The sequence below is a fragment of the Strix aluco genome, chromosome 27, assembly GCF_031877795.1.
Source record: "Strix aluco isolate bStrAlu1 chromosome 27, bStrAlu1.hap1, whole genome shotgun sequence".
Classification (NCBI taxonomy): Eukaryota; Metazoa; Chordata; class Aves; order Strigiformes; family Strigidae; genus Strix; species Strix aluco.
The window spans coordinates 4,108,125-4,126,859 of NC_133957.1; the positions used below are offsets into that span (position 1 = coordinate 4,108,125).

Genomic DNA, 18,735 nt, shown 5'->3' on the forward strand with positions numbered 1-18,735 from the left:
TCTTGTAGGTTGTCAAGCCAGTGAAACTTGGTGTTCCTGCAGTCCAGAGAAGGGTTAGACTCTAAAGTGCCTCCTCTGTGCTCTAGCTGGGAACTGGTCTGAGCAGTGACTCTGAGCAGAGGATAGACTGGGGGAGTGCTGTGCTCAGAGACCTCTAGGGAAGTGCAACAGGTCTGTCTTGGAAGTGCCAGTAGAGGATTAAAAAATACTGAAGACTTTATTCTTTGTTTTCTGGGTAGGTTTTAGCTATGGACACATCTGTTCTTGTCCAGGATCAGTCATTTGACCAGAAATCAGCAACAACATCATCACCACTTAGTCACGCTAAAATGCCCATCTCAAGGAAAAGAGTTACTGCCCCATGGGACAGGAGCTTAGAAGATGTGATCGAAGATGACAATGAGATGGAGGAACAGCATATGTCAGGAGAAGAAGTAGTGCAGAAATATGTAGAAAATACAGCTCTTATTGGAAAAAAAGAGTACATGGTATGTGCCAGGGCTATGTTAAGAATTAGTGTAGCACGGAGTCTTGAAGCAAGGTATTATTCTGGTTTTCCCCATCTCTCACCTGTTTTTTTTGTTTGGTTTTTTTTTTTTTTTTTTTTCTCTGATCACCCTTATTCTATCTAAATCCAGCATTAAGAACTGAAAGTGAGATTACTCCTAATGTGGTGCCTGTTGTGGGCAAACTCTATAATGTGTCTAAATATAGACTAAGCAGTAAGAATTGCAGATTTGGCTTTCTCTCCCTTTGGTAGCCTGTGGTCAATGCACAGCAAATATTACCTGCTTTTAGCAATACAGACTGTTCCTCTGTATTCTATGCACAAGAAAACGCTGAAAACTGTTCCTTAAGCAAATGTAGTCACTTCTAGGGAAGACGAGGGGGGAACAAGGACTAGAAACTGTTTTGTGGAGGTTTCATTAATATTGTCCCAAAAATGAGCACGTGGGAAACAAGAGCCAAATCCTGTGGCGCTTAAGCCTGTTTAAGACAACTTCAACAATTCTTGTAATAAAATGAATGTTCTTTACAAATGCCTGTTCTGTGCAAACTTATAAACTGCTGTGTGAGTACCAAAGAGATCTTCTGATCTACTCATAAATCTTCCTGTTTATGAATCAGCTAATAAAAGAACTAGAAGAGCTTTTGTCAGGTGGAAGGGTAAAGTGGTGTTGTAGAGTTTGAGGAATGAGGAAAATCTCACTCCTGGGAAGCCATTTCTTTATGAAAAACTTAATACTAATGGTAATTCTAGATGCTGCTGAGTCTCATAAAAGAGTTGAAGGACAAACTGGTTGCTGAAAAGAAGAAGTTGCTGCTGGAACTAAAAATTCGTGAAGAGGTGATGCAGGAATTTGCCCAAAATTTTGCTGAGCAGGAAATATCTTTCAAGTAAGTTAGCTTTAAGTGGTTTTTAAAGTTAATGATTAAAAAAAATGAAATTAAATTCACTTATTTCTTAAACCTGTCTCTTGGCTATAAGAGGCCACACTCTTCTGCTAGACTTACTGCCTCTGTTAATAGATCAGTTTCTGTTTGGACTATGAGTTCAGGAAAAATACTGTGTAGGAAAGGCTTTGATTTGGGGGGGGATGGAGGGGGGTGTGTGTAATCTGTCAGCAGAGTTCCTGCAGAGCTCTCCCTAACAGAAGAGCTTTGACAGGATGTCTGTAGAAAGAGTGACACTTGCAAATTCTTTGGTTACTGCAGTCTTAGTGCTACTTCAGATGGGTATTCTGGCTCAAGAGGCTTAGAAAAAATGCTTGTAGTTAAGTGTCAGCCATAATCTGTGTATATATGTCTCCCCCTCATTCTTCAGGGGCGTGCGTGCAGGAAATACACTTCTGCTTTGGTGTAGCAACACCATTTTATGTGTTGTTCTATTGTGCCAGAATAAAGAAAAACCCATCTTTGTTTATAGGCAGCTGTACTAATAACTTCTTAGCAGCTCCTGCTAGCTAGCTTTTATCTGACTTATTTTCCCTACTATAGTGAGTTCCTTTCTTATGAACGAGAACGGCTTGAAGAAGATGCTGACACACACCTGGAAATCTTCAAGGAACTTGTAAATGGTTGTCTTGAAGACATGGGTGAAGAAAATAAACTAAAGGATCAGCCTTGCAGTGAACAAGATGGACCTCTGGTATTTTTATCCCCCTGATAACATCCCTTTCACTAACTACCTGTTGTGGTGATGGGACGTCTCCAGAATGAGAAGAACGGTTCCAAGGAATGGCATGCTGTGTGACTGTATCCTCAGCAAGATACATTTATCATGTTCAATAGGAGTAGTTGCTGTGCCTCGGAGATGCATTTAGGAATCTTTGGGGTTTTCTGCGTTTCTGCAACACAAAATTACTGTGTACAAAGAAGCTGGGGGAAAAGCTGCAGTTATGCTATAAACTGTTGCATTAAGTGCCTATTTAAGGTATCTGAAGCTGAATTCTTAGGCCCCATATATGGACGGTACTGGAGTGGTCCCAGAGACTTTTTTCCTCTTAAGGCTGTTGTGGCTACAACTGAAGCAATGACAATTGTATATACACTTAAGCATAACTGAACTGTTAGGTTGAGGCTGGTTCTTTGAGTTTGGAACCCTTTGTTTCTAAAAAACAAGGAGGAAAGATAGAAAGTCAATGTTTTAAGTACAACTTAATTTGATAAGTTACCACAAACTTATTTGACCTCACAAACTTTTACTGATATTTGAAAATTTCAGATGTATTCCTTCTAAAACTGTTTGCTTGCTGTGTTCATCCAGTGTTCTCATCGGGTAAAAATGCTGGCATTTATATTAAATTTGGAGGGGATGCTTTTGTGGTGGTATAAAAGGGAATGTGATGGTGGGCCATTAAATGCTTTAAAAATAAAGTAGCTGTTACTTGATGCTGGAGACTTCTGTGTGAAGGTAGAGAGAAACTGGCAATCAAATTGCCTATGAACCCACAAGATGGCTTTGAGGTCAGAATTAACTGTACTTAGATGTTTGAGGAGATAATGGTCTTCCAAATTTTCAGTAGAAATAACGGGTATTGTGTAACTATTTGCTATTTCTAAATGGATATAAATTATCTTTCAGAATGAAGAACATGGCATAGGGCCAGGCACCTACATTGATCTTGAGGGCGTTACTGATTCTCTGCAGAATGATGTTGTTGATATCAAAAAGCAGGCAGAAGAAACACACAGACACGTGGTGTCTCTAGAGGACCCACAGGAAGCTACAGGTTGGCTTGAAAAACAGCTGGGCAGAACTACCACTGAACTAACTCAGACCAAAGAAAAGCTGACAGAGAAAACCAATGAACTAATCAAAATTGAAGAGCAGCTGACACAGAAAACCAAAGGTGAGCTGGGTGTGTGTGTGATGTGAAAGAAAAAAGAAATGACACTGTAAAATAGTAGTTGAGCATTGTAAAATCCAGTTGAGCAGGATTTTGGAACCAAATCATATGGATAGAGGTGATAATCAATTGTTTTGTGTATGTTCAATCCCACAGGCCTTGATTATTTCATTTTTAAGACAAAACTTAAAACTGTCAGTTGAAGATGTCTGAATTGTGGGGCAACATGTCAACATTATTTATTCTTGATTTCATGGTTATATTGTGATCCCAGCACTTCACATTTTGCTGATGCAGTGTTTTCAGGTATTCTGTGGAACATTCATAGACAAAAGTATCAATACCTCATAGCATGATTTCAGCAGAAGTCTCTTGATGTGATCTATATTTTATACGGGTTGCAGGCCCCAATTCTATTCAAAAAAACCTGAACTTTTGAAATGTGTCCTGTAAGTAGAAGCCAACACAAAAATAAATGAGTCTATTCAAAAGCTACTAAAGTACCAGAAGATCTGGAAAAATGGATTACTGAGTAAACTATGTAATGGCTGCTTATTTGATGCAGGCTTCTCTTCCTGTTACAGACTTTGAAACGCAGATGATTAAATCGGATGAGTCTGCTGAGCAGCTTAAAGAACCAACTGAGGTAACTGTCTCAAAAAATTACTTGCAAAATTACTTGCTTTAATACAAAATTTCAGTAGCTTAAAATGCTATTGTAGTACATTTCTAGCTTTTTTATATCAAGCTTAGCTTAACTGATCTTGCTTCTAAATGCATTGCATAGTTCAAGAATTTAGCATTGACTGAACTACTTTCTTTTCTAAGAAAATGAATACGCAGAATAAAAGGATTCAAGAACTAATGGACATCGTGGAGCAAAAAGATGATGTTATCATGAGACTGCAAGATTTGATATCCCGTTTAGAAGAAACCATAAAAGACTATGTAAGTCTTAAACATCTTAATTTTCTGTTTACAAAAAAATCTAAATCTGTGCTTATAATGGACTATTTTGGAAAATTGAAATTTTCTGTAAGTAATTGCTACTTTCTTGAAATGGCAGCAGGTGAAGTTGGCATTGAAACTGAAGTTACAGCAGAATGTGTGTGGAGGTGTGTGTGGAAAACAGGACTTCTGGAAGCAGTGATCTGGAGTTATTATTGGAGGACTGTCAATGAGACTATGAAGAGCCACTCTAAAGAAAAAAAAAAAAAAAAACACTCAAACTGGGAGGACTTTAGCAGTGGGAAGAGAGGGATTATGTCACTGTCTGTTTTATTTTTGCCTGAATGGAAGAGGAAGGAAAGGAGGTTTTGCTGCAGCAAAAGCTCAAATTTAATTGAAGTTAGAAGTTAGTGTGAGAAGGACAGTGGTTGTGTAAATTGGCAACAAAAATCAGTGTGTCCCACCTACTACCACCATGCACACAAACTTTCTAAGGCAGAGCAGTAATATGAATGTATTGAGCAGAGTTTGAACTAAGAGTGGATGGCCAGGGTGTCTCTGCTTTTGATGGGATCAATAGAACTTGCAGCTGGCTAGTCTGCTGCTGGCTGCTGAATGCCAAAAGGCTGGCTTGGCTACATGTACACAGGTTAAAAAAAAAGAAATCAAAACATGCAGTTAGGTGGTTTTTTGAGCCTGATGCCCTGTAACCTGAAATGTAGTTCTGAGAACATTTTAAATTAAACTTAGGCAGCACTCTGATCCCCTTTTCTCTTTCACTGTGAACTTAAGGCTTTGACCTTAATCTTCTGTTCCCTCTCTGCCTCCGAGCACCTGAGCTTTTCATTAGCAGGAGTGCTCAGGGTGATGGCAGTTGTGATGACTGCTTCCTGTCACTGCTCCTGCCAAGAGAAAGGCTCCAGCTCTGTCCAGTGTTTCTGGGAGACTCTGTGGCATGAAACTTAAAACGTGACCACAAACCTCAGGTCTGTTCTACAGATTAATTTTTTTTTAATGAATTACTTAGATGAGTGATTGGTCCTTGGCAACCAGCATGGCTTGCCACTTGTGTCATCTGGTGAGTAAAGAAACTTTATTCTTGGTCAAATACATAGTCTAAAGTACGTATGACAGAACTGACCAGGCTTCCAAATTGCATCAGATCTGTCATGATAAAAATGATCTGTGGCTTTGCTGAAGGTGGTTAAAACTCCCAGCTCTACCAACTATGACAAGAAAGTGATGAACTTGTAGAGCTGACCATTGGCCCTTTGAGCAAATCATGAATTTCCTCAACTCTTTTGACACTGGATACTTCAGGTGGTAAACTCCTTTTGCATTTCGTAGTTTCCTAGTCTCTTGCTCTACTTTCTGTACAGTGCAAAGCATTGTGCTTATTACTGTCTGAAGGTGTACCTGCTTTTTGTTTAAGCAACTGATCTGTAACTGACTTGTTCTTCTGACAACCCATATACAGGTTACCCAGATAGATTTGTAAAAATATTTGCATCTAAAAGATTACTAAGCCTTTTAAGTGCTCACTTTGTAAAACTTCAAAGTAATTGATGTTATTTTAACACAGGACAACACTGTAAGTACCATGAAAACAAAATTGGCAGAAAAGAACTCTAATGAATTGATTGAAAGCCGCCAGTTCAAGGATTGTGAGGAGACTGTATTGGAAGTGGGAAGAAAACGTTGCTCTGAAAGTAAGCCTATTGTGGAAAAAGAGCCACCTGCAAAGAAAGGTAAAATTTCTACCATCACTCAAGAGGGGGCCTTCCAAAAAAACTTGATTACTATTCCAGAACAGAAGTGAAAAGTTGTGAAGTGTAAACATTATGTTGTGAGGAGAAAATCTACTCTGTTAAACTGTAAATCAAAGTAACTGGTATGTAAATATCATCTTTTGCAGAAGGTCCTACACTGCTCACTCCTAAATGCTTAAAATAAAAGTTAGTTTTTAGACTCTCCTTTCTGCTGCTTTTTCTCATCTGTTAATGTACTTGCAGACTCGGCTGTAGTTCTTAATCAATTTCTTAACAGTTGTTTTTGGACTAAACTTGCTGTTGCTGGACTTCTGGGAAAGTAGCATCCCCTGCTCAAGCTTTTTAAAATTGCCTACGCAAGCGTCAAGGGTGTCAGTGAGTTACTGATTGTTCAGTCCTACAGCACAGACTGTGAAACTCGGTGTTTCATGCTGTATGCTGCTGTGAACTCACCAGCTTTGGGCAAGGTGACAGTGCTGGCAAAGGAGAAAAGCTTTTCACTTGAATGCAAGTAAAATTATTTTAAGTCCACAGATACATATTTTTGTGCAGCTCTCACGTTTGCACTTCCAATCTTTTTTGCTTTCTTGCTTTATCTGTGAGCTTACCAGTCTTTTTAGAATGAGGTGAATAAACCAGCTACAGTTGAAGACCTTCAAGCATGAGGGTGAAACTTAAAAGGACACCACTACTTATGTTATCCATTCCATTAAAGTCTGTTAATTGGTGAGATTGAGCTATATGGGAGTGACTTGTACAAAATGGTATTTGTAAGATCTGCCTGTCTCTTCCTTGACTTCAGGACAGAGCTGGGCTCCAGTTTCTCATAGGACTATGGAAAGCGTATGCCAAAGGAGAATGAAAGATCTTCCCTTCGTATCCCTTACTTTCTTGCCTTCTTCCTGCAGAATAGGTGCAAGTAAGAAGATCTTCCAGGCAATTGTTTGGGTGAGGATAGGATAGACAAAGAGAATAAGGTTAAAAATGGGGATCAGAAAATATCTATCTCCATAAAGAGGGATAAAACATGTTAAAAGGAGACTTGTCAAGTTCACATGATCACAGAAAACTTGAGGATACAGGTGGTGAATAAACTGAATGCTGGACTGTCATTCATCACTGCAGTGAAAGAACAAGGGAATGCTCAGTCTAGAAGATCAGTTTAAGTTTATGGAACACAGCACTTCACGCCATGGGCAGTGAACTTCTAGTATTTGTTGCCCTAGAAGGTGAGAGAGACAGATAATTCTCAGATTCCAGGAGTGGTTAGACAAGCTAACAGCCAACAGGGTCATACACAGATACTGGAAGGGTCAGGCAGGGATTTACTGTCTCATGATCCTCCAACATTCCCAGGTGTCCTTTGTCAGAAAAGGTGTTTGGGAAGTGGCTGGCCCTGCCAACAGCAGCAAAAGGAGGCAAAATATTAGGCTAGGTCAACTGATGGTCTGTCATCCAGTAGGGCACTGCTGATGTCTGTGCAGCTTGTTCAAATACGTGTCATTTGAAGTCTGTCTTAAGAAAAGCTTCTGTCTGTACCAGATGCATTTCTGATTTGTCTCTACCTTTTTTGGTTGGGGTGAACACTGGATCCTAGCATGACCATTTGGTAGTGCCACCTCTATAAATGTTACAGGAAGGGGGTGAGAACTGAAGCTGGTGTAGACTCTTTGATATACTGTATAGTAGTAGGTTTCTTATCTCATGACTGAAACTTGTTTAAACAAGCAAAAAATAGAGAAGTGATAGCTCTTCTCAAACAAGAAATTAGTTAACAGTGCCAATCAATGACAGCACTGAGATTGTCTTTTTATTGGGAAGAGCAGGCTCTTCAGTCATGTTAAATATGTTTGATTTGTGGCTGTTGAGAATATAAGACATCTAATTTAAAAACTTAGTTGTTAGATGCTCCGTAATGATGAAACATATATACTTACATTTAACCATTCTCGTTAAACATACTTGGTACAACAGAAAAATGAACACAGGTACATTGTGATGGCTTTGTTGTAGAATTCAGACATGCTGGTGGCCTATGACCAAAGCTTATTTCGGGAGAAGATAGGTTATCTTGTCTTGAGGTTCAGGTTTTTGTACTCTTCTCTAGGACTTGCCTCCCATGTTTTGGGATGGGATTTTTTCCTTTCTTAGTACTTCCTACATAAGAAGCTTCTGCACTGAATATCACGTATCTTCTTGCACTAGTATTTATCCTGCTTTGCTACATGACTGTGGTTGTCAGTACAAAGTATCTCGATCACCTCTAAATCCTCTTACGAATGATCATACCCTTCTCACTAGAGCTGTTGGGCAAAACTCTGCTACTTTTTGTATCTTGGCACCTTAGATCACAAAATATGTCTTAAGACTTCTCGGCACCTCTGCCTTTTAGTGAAGTATGTAAAATTCATGTCCAGTGTGAGGAGTTTGTAGTATTTTGTCTGATACGTTTTCTTGAGACTACACAACTAGGCTTTCAGAGCAAACCATCTCCCAGTCCTGAATTTTTAATCTTGTAGTATTTAGAAGCATGGCTTTACAAGCCAAAGTAAAGCTACTGTTTCCTCTGACCTAGCAGGAACACTTGATACCTCTAATTAGAACAGAAAAGAAAAGGTACAGAAAAGCAGGAGGAAAAAAGTGTCCTGTAGAATTTGATCCCTCTAAAAATAATCAAAAACCAAAACCTGAATTGAGATGGAAACCACCATTGCTAATGCTTCAGTATGACTTTTGTTAGTGACTCTATAAAACCTGTTGGATCTGTTCAGAGGATGTCTCCATGCAGTACACATGTACCCGTGTGCTTAATGCTCCCAACGCGAGATGACTGCCAAGCTCCACCTTACTGTAGCTGCAGCACTCACAGAAATCTGTAGTATCACTTTGGAGTACATAGCTGTGATGACCTAATCCTGTAGTGATAGTCAGGCTTGATTTTAATACTAAACATACCTGCATGTTACTAAATGGACCCAGCTGGATTCTAAAACACTTGTGTAAAATACAGCTGGAGTCAATTTTGAAGGTGGTAAAATGCATATGATTTTACTTCAGGGAAAAAACAGTCTTAAGCTAATAAAATGTTTATGGAAATTTGGGATCGTGATGGAATGTTGTAGATCTTTCTGGAGAACCTTACATGCAACACATTAGGTGTGGGCATAAGTAGTTCTCCTTGTATCTAGTTTAGAAACCAACTGAAAAAAGAGAAGAAAGCCCCAAACACTAAGCAAAAAACTTGTGTTGGATTTCTAGCTTAACTTTTAAAGTAAGGGCATATTGAGTATGAATGAAAATTCTCAGGAAAGTGTACAATGCCATTGCTTTTTTAAATGTAAAATGGGGGATTGGCTGTATTAAAAGGGTTGTTGAACCAGTGAAAGTGGAAACTAGACATAACTGTGACCGTTACCTAGCTCACAGGTATTGCTGCATATTCGTAAAACTAGCTAGATCTTTCCATAGTGGTGCAGAGCAGAAGGCTGGAATAGAGCCATGGCAAAATGTTCTTTAAGGCTCCTGAGCACCCCTTGCTGCAAACTATGTCTATAAGCCGAAGAGGCACCTACTGCATTTTAAACTGCTCAGAGGGGCTTTACTTCAAGACTTCAAAAAGCCATGTGATATAAGGGTGTGGCTTTCAGCTGGTGACCATTTTCCACATAGTAATTGCTGTTTGGCAGTGCTAGTGACTTGTACTATTGATTTAATCATCCTGAACTGTTGTTGTGGGGTTTGTTTTTTTTTTTCAGGACGTATGAAGGAGAGCTGGGAAGATGACTCTCTGGACCAAAAGACAACTGAATACGTGAAAGCAAATAAGACTGAGAACTATGCAGAAATACTAGCACTGAGGGAAAGAACTGAAACCTTGGAAGGTCAGCTGGCTGCACTTGAAGAACAGTGCAGAAGAGAAAAAAACAAAAAAGAAGAGTTCAGTGAGCAAATAAAAACCTTGAATCTCCAGCTCTCTGCTTCTGAAGAAAGGGCTTCTGGCTTAGGTGCAGAACTTCAGCAGTGTCGAGCTGACCATCAGGAGATTGTTTCTGAATTGGACAAACAGAAAACTATCAATAGGGAACAAGAAGAAAAGATCATTCAGCTAAATAATGAAGTAAAAGGTGCTAAACAAAATATAATTTATAAAGTGTCACTAATTAAAACAATGCAGTCCAAAGTAGGTGAGTTGTATAAATGTCACTTAGAGTCTTACACTACGGATATTGATTCAGTTGATCTAAAGGATTCCTTAGACTCTCAGAAAGATGAACTGGAGAGAGATCAACTGAGTCCTGTGTGCATGGAGTCCCAGACTGCTTCCACAGCAGCTCTGGGACAGGAGAGCTCCTTTCACTGCAGTGTTGGAAGCATTTGGGAAGGATGCCAAAACATTGTTAAGGCTTCTTCACAAAAAAGTCAGCAGATTCAAGAACTACTTCAGCAAGTTGAAGACGTAAAGAAGGGACTTGATGATGCTGAGAATTGCAATAAACAACTAAAAATAAAGTTAAATGAGACTGCAAATCAAGATCATCAGTCCACAAAGGAAGAAGATCTTATGAATTGGTTACAAGAGCACATCCAGAAGAAAACCCAGGATTTTGAAAAGCAGGCTGCAGAGGATCACAGAGTAACTGCACAGTTTGAAGAGGAAGTTACCGGCTACAAGGGAAAAATAAGGGAGCTTGAATGCCTCTTGGAGGCTTTTAGAGCTAAAGATGACAGCATAGCAAAGTTAGAAGAATTACTTAAAGAAAAAGAATCTATTATTTTAAATATGGAAAGGAATACAGTAGCTCTGCAAGAGGAATGTGCCAATTCAGACAAAAAACTGAAAGAATTAAACGATCAGGAAGCAAATCTAAAGGAGGAAGTTGTGCAGTTGATGAACAGCTTGGAGAACATGAAACACACTCTTCAAGAAAAAGAGAAAAACGAGGATGAGCAAATACAATCTATAGAATTGTAAGTAAATAATGAGAGAATTCCTAGCCTTTGAGAACAGACTCAAGTTAAAACTACCTTCTGTGAACATCCGTTTATTTTGACATAACACACTTGCATGTTTGTCAACTTTATTAACCAAACTGCTTAAGAACTTTTAATACACTACTGGGTTTCTGTATTTGCATATTTTGCTAGCTCTGTTTTCCTCACCTGTTTGTGTATTATTTCAGAAATATGGTTCTAAATCCTGCAGAACTATTGTAGGGGGAAACAGGAAATGATGAATTATTTGGGGATTTCTAATAGTATTATGTTACATACCCTTTTTGGAGGAAATGACACAGTTTAATGTTATATCCTGTAACTCGTATAAAAGCAGGCAATGTTTTCTTTAGAAAGGACAGAATGATAAAAAGGAAAAGAAGAAAGTGAAAAAAAAAAGCGCCTAGTAATTAAACAGTAAGCAGCTGGTTTTGGTAATAGCTATTCTAGGTGAACACAGTATACTGTAAGAACTTGAAGGAATAATGGGTGTAGGAGAGTAGAACTTCCCCAGCCCCCTCTACTTTTTAAGTCTTTAAGAAATAAGAGATTAAATGTATCTGAGAGATTATATTTGCTATGTGGCAAGGAAATTGCAATCATGTAAAAACAGCTTTAAGATGCTGTGTGGCCCTTCTGACTGGGGTTTCTTTAGTTCCAATATCTGTGGGCACGTGCACGTGCTCTAAAATACAATTTGGCATGAAGGTCTGGGGAACTTGGAAACGTTTTCCTTTTGTGAGACCTTATTTTGTACTGTTAATTATAGAATTTAAGAAATCTTCTATTAGTTAATTGTAAAGTAAAAATCCAAGATAACTTACTGTAAGCTTTTTAAAATAAATATGACCATTTAAAAATAAACCCATTAAACTTCTTAATTATTTTGTAGCACTTAATAACAACAGGACTTGTTACAATGTTGTTGTTTTTTCTACTTTCTTTTGATTTTTACTTATTTTGATCCTTACAAGGTCTGGGATGTAAATATCAAGTTTATACTTAATTGATATTAACCTTGTCCCTTTTGTTACTGTGTAAGGACACCTAATGATAGAAATGGTTACTCTACTGTGCTTTAAAAAAAGAATTTTAAAAAATTGCGCTGTCCAAGAGTGAATCTGAGTGGTTTGTTACTTCAGGATCATATAATAAGTAGCTGAAATCCAAAAGTAAAATTATAACGCTTGTCATTTAGCTGATAGATCTGGGATTCTATTCGTGAATAAAACCAGCCATCAAAGAGCCTGAGTTAATGTGTAAAAGCTGTTTCTTTGAGACGTGTAACACTAATGTTATTTATGTCTCTTAATTTCTAACAAAGGCTACGTAAAGATCTTTCTGCGAGTTCTGCCCTTGTACAGCGTTTGAAAAAAGGTTTGCAGAGGAAAGAGGGAGCATATGCAGATTTGAAAGAGAAACTTTCTGACGCCAAGAAACAAATTCAGCAAGTACAAAACCAGGTTTGTAACCCCAGGCCAAATGTTTCTTCTGCAAGTTTGTGTGGGGTTCTGTTGGTAAAACCTGTTTTCACAAGTCTCAAGCTACAGCTGTTAGAAGTGGTTCATAACAAGGCTGAGTTCAGTGACCCATTTAGAGTGAGAGTGAATCTAAAGTTCCATTGCCATTGAGCTGTGAGCTAAAGCCCGGATGTCAAAACACGGATTAGTGCTGACATTGAACGGGGGGAGTAAATTGTATTAATACACTTGAAAAGGGCTTGTCAGAAGTCGGCTAACCTGGTTATGGAGGAGGACTTTGTAATCTTCATAACAACAGTAGCCTAATGTTGTTATTTGTGCTGACTGCAAAGCCTCAGAATTCAGACTTTTGGAAAATGCTCATCTCTGGGAGGAAAAGATGGATTAATTGGAAGAGGAAAGCATAAACTTCTAGAGACTTTTTAAAATCTGAGATGTTTTCTATTAAGTTTGGGGAAAATAAATGAAAAAATGGAATAACTTGTAGTGATGTTTATTGTTAGTATTTAGTTATTAAGCAGTAGGATTTCTCAGAACCTCATGGGATATCGCAAGAACTTAAAATCCAGAAGACTATTGCAAGAGTTTGGGCTTGAAAGTTAAGCCTTGAAAAAGTATTAATGTCTTCCCCAGCAGCCTGACACTTCAGGACCTTTTCCCTACTCAACATGCAGTGTATAATCCTTTGGGAAGTAGCAAGGAGTGGATGGGATCACATGTCAGGAAACACTTTTTTTTTTTTTTAAAGGCCAACTGAATGTGTAGTTTGATCAGGCTGTTTCCTGGTGGTTTGGTTTTGGTGATGTGGTTTGTTGTTTTTTTCCTGCCAAATTTAATACTTGATTCTATGGTGAAAATCGTTCCCTAGGAAGGATGTACAGCATAGTGCACTTCTAGCCCCTGAAATTTAGCAAAGATGCTTGCAAAAATTTGATTCTTGATTAAAGTATTTTTTTACTTGGATAACTTGCAGAGATTGTAAAAGGCTGATAGCTAAATGTTAGCTTTGCTTGCTGTCTTTGTGCATTGTTACAGGTGTGTGCAATGCAAGCTGAGGAGAAATCCCTGAGGAACAAAGTTGATGAACTTCAGAAAATTAAAAACAAGTTGTGTAAAGCATTAAAGATCAAACATCACACAATCCTGCAATTTAAAAAGGTATTCTATTTTTTTAAATTTTACTTGCTTTTAATTTTTTTAACTAATCCAGTATGAGGCAAATTTTCCAACCAACAGGAGAAAGCTTACAGAAATTGGGGTAAAAACAAGAGTAGCCAGCTGAAATTAGTCTTAATGGATGAATGAAAGATGTTTAAAGAACTTCTCACTGCAGGACCTCGGCAAATTGTTTTAAATAGAGTAATCTGCCTAGTAAATACATACTTAATACCTGTAGGTACCCTGATTCTGATGAGTGACACTTAGATATGTTAGTAGTAATGTCTTCTAAACACTTTTTTAGTCAGCTTGAATGCTCCTTTCACTATATGAAAAACTTAGTTTCTACTGTTTGTCTTTAAATACTTTATTACTTATTAAAGCTCAGAATGACAAGCTACTAATATCTCGCATGTATATTTGTTTCTTTCAACATGTTTTTGACATGTTTTCTTTCACTCGCTTTCAATGTGATATTTAGGAGCAGTTGAATAAAGAGAAGCTGGAACAGTATCAGAAAGTGTTGAAAGGTCAGAAAAAGCCCTTATTGTGCCATTTTTTGGGTGTGCAATGGCAACATAATGAGTTGTGATGTTAACTAATTTGGAGAGTCTTGCATATTTATATTTTAAAATACTGAGAAACTCCAACCTGGGCATTAAAACGTTACAGTCAGGAACTAATTTTTATTGAATCATTATTATCAGGAATATTTGAAAGCAAAGAAACAGTCTCAGAATAAGAAACATAAGCCCCAAAGAAAGGCTGGATTTGCTCTATCAGTGTTAACTTCCTCCATATTGGTGTTTATTTGCCACTTTAGTTGGCCATGTTAACAAAGTCAAACCCTGAAACATGAACTAGCACAGTAACAGTTTCTGCAGGTTTGATAAACACTCAGCAGTTGAATAAGTTAGTTTTTCATATAATCAAGCCTTAGTCTGACGTTAACACTGACATGCTCACCTAAATCAAGTTGATGGGAATCACTTCAGAATTCTGGATTTGGAAAGTTCCATAGAGATACTCTATTTCTGTCTAACAGAGCTTTGGATCTCAGGCAATGCGGGAAATTACTTGTGATGAAGGCACTTTGGGAGAGAATGGTGGGAGCTAGGATGGGGGCTCATCTGTAAATTTATTTTCAGATCTGTGTGTGTTGAGGTTTGAGCTCAGCCGGCAGCCAGTCACCACGTGGCAGCCGTTCACCTCCCCCCTCCCCGGTGAAATAGGGGAGGGACTGAAAGAAGAGAATTCATAGGTTGAATAAAAAGAAAGGAATTTACTAAATATAACAAGAGAACAACAGTAACAATAGTGAGTCCAAAAAAAAGAGAGGGGTAAAATGCAGCAGTGTCTTACCGAGGGCGGCCACCGCCCCCCCCCCCCCAGCAGCACCCGACCGCACCCGAAACCAGCGGCGGCAGAGAGAGCCCGGCCCGGCTGTACCCCCTGGGCACGGCATCGCCGGTGGGAAATACTCCAGTGAGCATCGGGACCACCCGCCAGCTGTGCTCCCTCTCCGCCCAGGGAAAGCTGACTCTGTCCTGGCCCCAACCAGGACAGTGTGCAAAGGAAAAACTAATTGAAGATATGCAGATGGCATTAGAAGAGCAAGAACAGACTCAGATTAAACAAGATCAAGTGCTTGAAGCCAAATTAGAAGAGACCAACAGATTAGTTCAGGGTAATCTCTCAATGGAAAGGGAGCAAGGAGGCAAAGTTGTTTTGGATGTATTGTGATAGCTGCTTTAAATCTCTGGTTTGATTTGTTGAGTGTTATTTAGGCATTAATTTTATATAGGACATAACAAACTTCTAACAGTTAACGGCTTCTGTTGTCCCTTTGTGGTCATAGCTGATAAATCCAAGTAACTTCAGTAGAAGGATGTGAATGTGGTCAAATATGCATTTAAACTGTGTGTTATATAACCTCATTTTGTGTACTGACTAGAACAATGGAAGCAGAATAACCAGAGCAATACTGACTGGCAGCAAGAGATGAGCAACACCACGGAAAAAAACAGAGATGAAAATGAGAAATTAATAAAACTGCAAAAAGAACTGAAGGTAAAATATGGTGATGTAATTCATACTTAGGTTTAAAACCATAACTTTCATTTAGAAGTCTAAATTTTTTTGTGTCATTATCTTCAAGAGCTGGGGCATGATGTGGCAAGTTCTTACACTGGTGAAGGAAACCTCCTCTAAAAACTGCAGTGTGCCAGTGCAGCAAAGTCTGAATGCGGTGTCTGTGTAATACACAGCATCACTGATGCCCCACAGTGCAGTGCACCCTTCGCTGTGGTGTGCTGCCATGGACGGTGCTTCTCTAGCCGGGCTCCTCTTACAGCTGTCCTGAACAGATGTCAGGAGCTGGATTGTTTCAGACCTTTTTCCCATCAGTTGCTTGGGCAAATAAATCAGACTCTTTAAAGATCTTGTGCTTGCTGTGTGACCTGTAAGCCCTTCCTGTTAGGCTGAGGGTTTACCTCTTAATTCTCCTTGGATTAGAAAGTAGACTTTTTTCCCAGGCAGCTTTTCAGGTGCCTCCTGTCTTGTGTGGGAGAATGTCTGACAAAAGGTTTGATTGTGGTAGAGAAGGAGGCAAAGTTGCTGTGGATTGAAGTAACATTCCTGGTTACACACTATCTCTGTTTACCATTCAAATTGTGCTGCTTTTTTTGCCTTTCAGTCTTGAAGTAGGTTTCCTAACGTGTCCTGCAAGGCAATATAAAAGTTTGGGAATTTGTAAGTAAAAAGGGTCTTTTTGCCATTACCTTTGGTGTAACTTTAATAGTGTTTGTGACTTACCCACAGCATTTTTAGAGGAAGAAAAGTCTGTTCCCTGAAGACATGCCAGTCTGAATAATAAGTTCTGAAAACTGCTACACAATCTTTTTAAATGGAAAAGAACAAATGAGAATGTAATGCTTGCACTTGGGAATATGCTGGAGTAAAACTGTGCTAGTATTTCTGTTATCTTTTTGAAACTAATGTGTTTAATGGTAATCTGGATTTTAAGACTTCTTTTTGTGTTGCTTAATCTCTGCCTATGGCTTTATTTCTGGTTCCACTAAAATAGGAGAATGAGGCAAAGTATCAAACTGAAAGAAAGAATTGGCTGGAGGAAAAAATGAGACTCATAAGTGAAGTGAAAGAAGCTGAGAGCCATCGCAACAGAGAAATGAGAAGATTTGCGGAGGACAGAAAACGTTGTGTAGAGCAACAAGCAGAAATTGTAAGTGACTGGAGGTCTCGGCAGAGTCCTCTAGCGTAAGTCTTCAGTACAGAGCAGATCTCGTGTCAAGTGTTAACAGTGTGGGCGCTTGAGGGGAGCTGGCCTTTGTCAAAGTCCCCTCATTTATCACATGGCAAAGCCTACATGAGATCATCTCCATGTGAAAAGGGAAGAACAGGAGTGGCACAAAATGAAAAAGCATAACACCTAATGGAAGTGAAAGTGCCTGTTCCTTTCTATCCTGTCACCAGCACTGCCTTGCTATGAATTCTTCAAACTTCATCTTGTGTGTAAAACACCAATAAGTAACCTATGCTTAAATGAATTGCTACTTAATGAAGCTGAGAAAACATACCTTGAAAAACAATATTTGTTGCTTGGCTTTTCTGGGAAAAAAAAAAAGGGGGGGGGGAAGCCTATGAGGCTTTAGAAGGAAGAGAAGAAGCAAGCAGTAGTTGACAAAAAAAGCTTCTTTCCAGTAAAAATACTTGGTCAAAATGCTAGTGGTTTTGCTTCCATATCACTTTCAAAGTAGAGTGACTGATAGTTAATAACAAGGTGGATACCTTGCCTGGTCACTGGGCTGTATCAAGGTTGTAATTTCTTAAGCATATGAAATTATTGTATGAATCTGTGCAATCTAAAACTGTACTTGCATCTAGAAGTAGTTAGCAATGACCTTCTGGACCTGCAATCAGTACAGGGGGGTGTTAGGAGCTTGGGACTACTTTCACTTTGTCTGTGACTTTGCTTGCCTGAGACTTTCCAGTAATAAAATCAGAAAGTGGGCAAGCAGGAGTGGTGGTTCTTGACAAAAATTCTCTTCACAAAGAGTATCAATTTAGATACCGTTTTTTCTCATTTGAAGCATGGTTTGCTTTTGTATATTTGTAGTGAAACTAGTTCTGTGTGAGCTTTTTAAGATCTACATAGGCTCTCAAGTCTACTAAGGCCATAAGATAGTACTGACTATGCCAAACTAAGCTGTCAGAACAGTTCAGATGGTTTGTAGAAGTGGTGTTCAAATCTAACCTTTTTTTTCCCCCATTCAGGAAAGACTTGCTGCACAGCTGGTAGAAAAGGCCAGCAATCTTCAAAAGTGGCATGAAGAAAGAGATCAGTTAGTAGAAGCTTTGGAAGTACAGCTCGAGACTTTGGCTTCTATCGCCATACAAAAAGATAAAGAAATAGCGGAACTGAAACAAGCGGCGGTGAAGGATTCAGGAAAGGTCCTCTCTCATTCTCTCTCTCTCTTGTTTCTGAGGGATTTTTTTTGTAGTTGGTTTTTGTGGTTTTTCTTTTGTTATTCACTAATTCTGCAAAACACTACATTTTGGCTCTATTTCAAACATATTGAAATTGTTTGCAGCTAATATAAAGCTTTATGCTTTTCTGAAACTGAATTTGTAACAGTAACTGAAGTTTCAAAACACTCAGTAGTTCAAATAAACACTCAAGTCTGTTTGATCATTGCGATTTGATTGGACTGGAAATCTGAAACAACTATCACATCTGCTGCCTTTTGCACAGAACCAAGAAGTTCATGAACAAATGGCAGGTGAACTTTTATAAAGTTCAAATGGGAGGTGAACTACATCAGTAAAGTAAAATAAAAAATTTTGCATGACATCTTCCCAGGCTGTTGTATGACCTTTCTTGGCTTTAAGTAGAGGCCACTCATACATGAAGTTGTTGGCTTTTTGTTGGACAGCTGGCTGTTTGACCTGCAATTCTAAAACTGGTGCTACTGAGTAATGATTGTAATGATGCTCATGCACATGTTAATTTCTTTTGCC

General features: G+C 38.7%; 1 pseudogene; it reads left to right on the top strand.

Annotated features, from left to right (window-relative positions):
* Window positions 1-248: 248 nt before the first annotated feature.
* Window positions 249-18,735, top strand: part of LOC141915686 (kinesin-like protein KIF20B) — a 28,527-nt pseudogene continuing 10,040 nt past the window's right edge.